This window comes from Aotus nancymaae, unplaced genomic scaffold (assembly GCF_030222135.1).
Source record: "Aotus nancymaae isolate 86718 unplaced genomic scaffold, 86718_ANA_hifiasm-v0.15.2.pri h1tg000002l, whole genome shotgun sequence".
Classification (NCBI taxonomy): Eukaryota; Metazoa; Chordata; class Mammalia; order Primates; family Aotidae; genus Aotus; species Aotus nancymaae.
The window spans coordinates 9,191,873-9,197,652 of record NW_026988413.1 but is presented as its reverse complement, the minus strand read 5'-3'; positions in this window follow the sequence as shown (position 1 = coordinate 9,197,652).

Genomic DNA, 5,780 nt, shown 5'->3' with positions numbered 1-5,780 from the left:
GGTGCATGCTGGGACTCGGCGCCCGACCTCGGCGACCTCTCCGCCCCACAGCGCCCCCTGCGGGCTGGAGGAGCGGCGCCGCCCGGGGATCGGTCCTCAGAGGAGGGGCCCGGGCTCGCTCTGCGCAGGCCGCAGCACGCCGATCTTTGTGGGACCCTCGGACTGCCAGGATCTGCATGGCAGGGAGGCGGTCGGAGACGACTGAAGGAGCTGACGGGAGGGGAAATGGCAGAGCAGGTGGACATGGAGAGAGCAGGGACTGGGAGACAATAGGGGCCGGGACAGGAAGATGCGCTCCACAGAAGCCCAGACTGAGAGGCAGCGAGAGGGGAGCGTCCGGTGCGGTCCCTCCCAAAGCCGCCCCCGAGTCAGGGATGAGCTCGAGGGCTTCGTCTGTGAGGGGGTCCCGGGAATCCAGCGAGGCCGGGCAGGGGGCGGGAGGCGCGCGGTGGCCCGGGCTGTCCGTCCTGCTGGGGACTTGGAGGCCCTGGGGTCCCCAGGCTTGTCCCGTCGGGGACGCGGAAGTGGGGTCCGCCCACCACGCCCGGTCCCCGTGGGTCCAGGGCCTTTCTGGGCTCCCCGGGCCGCCACGCTTCCTCCTTGGCGGAGAACGGCCTCGGGCAGAGACCCCTTGGGGGGGCCACCCCAGCTTCAGGGCCGCCTGCGGGACTCAGGGTCTCAGGGTGGCCCAGGGATGCGGGCCGGGCACCCCCGGCCCTGGCGGGAAAGAGAGACAGAGCGGGAGAAGACAGAGGAGGCCATGACACAGGGCGTGAGAAACACAGGGACGCAACAGGGGAGAGGTGGGAAGACGCAGGAGAAACCAGGGAGAGACAGAAAGGAGAGAGGGCGAGGAAGGGGCTGGCGATTGTGCGCAGAAAATCAACCTCGCATTCTGTCCTGGTCATGTCTGGATACATGTAGTAATCACTATAACCAGGACACAGAAGAGTTCTATCCCTCCCTGAAACTCCCTGTGCGGCCATTCTTTTCCGTGCTTTCATTGCTTTATAGTTACTCCCTCCCACACCTGTGTTAGATGTAGTGAACCCCAAGTTTCTCTTCAAAGAATCAGTGTGTCAGTATGCTCAGCTCTCTTATTCTTTAATTCTCCATTTTAAAGTTTAACTTCCTTGTATTTTCAGTAAACAACCTTTCCACCAGTTCTAGTCAGTAGTTCACATCTGTTCCCCCAGTTTCCTGCTCCATCCTCACTCATTGGGTCACCGGCTTTGACCCCTAGTTACCTGCTCTGACCTGCCCATAACTCTCCTTCCTGCCAAACTACCCACCCTGCCACTCCTGCTCGTTCCCCTGCTCCCTTTAAAATAGCCAATTGGAATGAGACTAAATGGTGCTAACCCTAGCCAATAGGGGTAGACACAGCAGTTTATATTCGAGTGCTACTTCTTTTGCAGCACCGAAAATTTTCCATGTAACACTTAGACCCCTGCCAAGGACTGATCTGCTCTTGGGACATAGTTTTCTCTTTTTAGGAATGGCATATAAATGGAATCATACAGTAACCTTTGGTGACTGGCTCCTCAAAAGTATAATGCTGGCTGGGTGCAGTGGCTCACACCTGTAATCCCAACACTTTGGGAGGCCAAGGCAGGTGGATAACCTGAGGTTGGCAGTTCGAGACCAGCCTGACCAACATGGAGAAATCCTGTCTCTGCTAAAAATACAAAATTAGCAGGGCATGGTGGCACATGACTGTAATCCCAGCTACTTGGGATGCTGAGGCAGGAGAATCACTTGAACCCAGGAGGTGGAGGTTTTGGTGAGCAGAGATTGCACCACTGCACTCCAGCCTGGCCAACAAGAGCAAGACTCCATCTCAAAAAAAAAAAAAAAAAAGTGTAATGCTTTTGTGATGCATCCATGTTGATGAAGAGTCAAACTCTGTAAAATATTTAGAGGTTTATTCTGAGCCAAATAGGAGTGAGGAAGGCCCAGGTACTGTCTGAGGTCCTAAGAACATGTATCCAAGGTGGTTGGGTTACAGCTTGGTTTTACATGTTTTGGGAAAACTTAAGACATCAATTAATACATGTAATGTATGCACTGGTTCTGTCAGGAAAGATGAGACAACTCCAAGAGGTGCTTACAGGTCATAGGCTGATTCAAAGATTTTCTGATTGGCAATTGGTTATCTGAAGACCAGGTTTATGGAAAGTACTGTCTGGGTTAAGGTAAGTGTTGTGGAGACCAAGGTTCTTAGGATGTCTCATAGTGACTGCTCTTAGATGGCAAAAATTTCCTATTTAGTCCTTTAAAACGTGCTAGATTATCTGGCTGGGTGCAGTAGCTCACATCTATACTCCCAGCATTTTGGGAGGCTGAGGCAGTAGGATTGCCTGAGATCGAGAGTTCAAAACCGGCCTGGGCAACATGGCTAAACTCCGTCTCTACAAAAAATACAAAAATTAGCCAGGGCCAGGCGCAGTGGTTCATGCCTGTAATCCCAGCACTTTGGGAGGCCGAGGTGGGCAGATCACCTGAGTCTGGGAGAGAGACCAGCCTGACCAACATGGAGAAACCCCATCTTTACTAAAATGCAAAATTAGCCAGGCATGGTAGCGCATGCCTGTAATTCCAGCTACTTGGGAGGATGAGGCAGGAGAATTGCTTAAACCCAGGAGGCGGAGGTTGTGGTGAGCCAAGATCTTGCCATTGCGCTGCAGCCTGGGCAAAAAGACTGAAACTCTGTCTCAAAAGAAAAAAAAAATAAAAAAAAATTAGCCAGCACAGTGACAAAGGCCTTAATCCAAGCTATTCAGGAGGCTGAGGTGGGAGGATCACTTGAGCCTGGGAGGCGAAGGTTGCAGTGAGACCAGATTGTGCTATGACACTACAGCCTGGATGACAGAAGAAGACAGAGGGAGACTTTGTCTCAAAAATATATGTATTTTTAATGTATTTTTTTGTTGGGAGAAGGTCTTGATATATATGTCATAGAGTATATGTTGTTTGCTGAGAGGTGATGGCAAGGAATACCAAGCCATCCCCAGGCAGAAAACTGCTAGAAGAGTAGGCAATGTGTACCAGTCATGCACTAGTTAAACCAGTTCCCAAAACACAGGATATATGACCTTGTCCCCATTGCTGACTCGCAAAGAGTGCTTTCTAGCTTATTTCTATTTTAGTAGTGAACAGGCACTATTTGCTTGTTTAGTCTATTTTTATCCTATGAAGAAACACTGAGCACTTGCTTATTAAAAATAATCACTTGTTCACAAAGAATAAATACATGGGTCAGAGTCTGCTCTGGGCTTTCAGCTGGGAAATGCTGTCAGTCCCCTGACGTCCCACTCTAATCCCACTTTTGCGCTCTATCTTTGTTTCTGTTTCTTAATTCCTTCAGTGCTGCCTGAGTTGAGGTCTCTACAACCAAGCTGGTCTTGGCAATTTTTTATGTAAATATATAGTATATAGGGCAAAGAAGCATATTTGGGGATAAAATATTTTGATTTCTTTCTTTGTCATGCAATGTTATGCCACAGAGAGGTTGGAAACTAAGCCAATATATCGGGTTAAATAAAACCTTTCTGGTGAGATTTTACGGTTTGTAGTACATGACTCCCTAGGCCCCTTAGTTAGAAATTTGGACAAGAATGGAGGAAAGGTCACAATTTAGTTGATATCCACATCATTGTGTGTGACAGCAGTTTATTTTATTTATTTAGTTTTTACTTTTATTTTTTTGACACAGAGTCTTGCTCTGTTGCCCAGGCTAGAGTGCAGTGGCTCAATCTCAGCTCACTGAAACCAAGTGATTCTCCTATCTCAGCCTCTCAACTAGCTGGGACTACAGGCACATGCCACTACCCCCAGCTAATTTTTTTTTTTTTGAGACAGAGTCTCCCTCTGTCACCCCAGCTAAAGTGCAGTGGGGTGATCTCTGCTCACTCAACCTCCACCTCCTGGGTTCAAGCGATTCTTCTGCCTCAGTTGCTCAAGTAGCTGGGACTATACAGGCACGTGGCACCATACCAGGCTAATTTCTGTATTTTTAGTAGAGACAGGGTTTCACCATATTGTCCAGGCTGGTCTCCAACTCCTGACTTTGTAATACGCCCACCTCAGCCTCTCAAAGTGCTGGGATTACAGGCGTGAGCCACTGTGCCCTGCCCTAATTTTTATATTTTCAGTAGAGAAGGAGTTTCACCACATTGGTAAGGCTGGTCTTGAACTCCTGGACTCAGGTGACCCACTTGCCTCGGCCTCCCAAAGTTCTGGGATTAAAGGCATGAGCCACTGTGCCTAACCTACAACAGTTTATTTTAGTTGCTGATGGTATTCCATGATATGAATCCATTGAAGATTATTTGTATTTTTTTCCTGTTTCATTTATTTTTTATTTTTTATTTTTATTTGTTTGTTTGTTTTTAGATGAAGTCTTGCTCTGGTGCCCAGTGCTCAGGCTAGAGTGCAGTGGCACTTTCCTGGCTCCCTGCAACCTCCGCCTCCTGGGTTCAAATAATTCCCCTGCCTCAGCCTCCCAAGTAGCTGGGATTATAGGTGCACACCACCCCACCTGGCTAATTTTTGTGTTTTTAGTAGAGAGGGGGTTTCACCGTGTTGGCCAGGCTGGTCTCAAACTCCTAACTTCAAGTGATCCACCTGCCTCGACCTCCCAAAGTGCTGCAACTACTGTGCCTGGCCTTTCCCAAGTTTTAGAATTCTGAATAGAACTGCTAGAAATGTTTGCATACAAGTTTCTGTGTGAACATAAATTTTTGTTTCTTTAAGGTAGATACCCAGGAGTAGGACTGTTGAGTCATGGTAAATATGTATATTTATATATATATTTTTTTGGCCGGGCGCGGTGTCTCACGCCTGTAATCCCAGCACTTTGGGAGGCCGAGGCGGGTGGATCACGAGGTCAAGAGATCAAGACCATCCTGGTCAACATGGTGAAACCCCGTCTCTACTAAAAATACAAAAAATTAGCTGGGCATGGTGGCGCATGCCTGTAATCCGAGCTACTCAGGAGGCTGAGGCAGGAGAATTGCCTGAACTCAGGAGGCGGAGGTTGCGGTGAGCCGAGATCGCACCATTGCACTCCAGCCTGGGTATCAAGAGTGAAACTCCATCTCAAAAAAAAAAATATATATATATATATATTTTTGGAGGGGGGATGGAGTCTGGCTCTGTCACAAGGCTGGGGTGCAGTGGCATGATCTTGGCTCACTATAACCTCTGCCTTTCGGGTTCAAGAGATTCTCCTGCCTCAGGCTCCCAAGTAGCCTCCCAGGTGCCGACCACCACGCCCAGCTAATTTTTATATGTTTAGTACAGACAGGGTTTCACCATGTTGGCTAGGATGGTCTGTAACTCTTGATCTGTTCATCTGCCCACCTAGGCCTCCCAAAGTGCAGGGATTACAGGTGTGAGCCACTGTGCACAGCTGTACATTTAATTTTACAAGGAACCAGCAAACCATTTTTAAGAGTAACTATTATGTGTTCTTCTTGTGAAGGTATGAGAGTTTGGTTGGCCCACATCCTTTATTTGGTATTTTTAGCACTTATTTTTTTTTTAACTGCATTTTAGGTTTGGGGGGGTATTTTTAGCATTTTAAGGAACTTTTGACATTCTGATCAATGGTGTTGTTATTGAAACACTAGGGTATTTGTCTAGGGGCTGCTCTTTTTGGCTGAGTAAGTCAATTATGGAGACAACAAGTATTGCCAAGGAAGAAGGCTTTAATTGGGTGTTATTGCTGAGGAGATGGGGAGATCAGTCTCAAATCCATCTCTCTGACAGACTAAAAT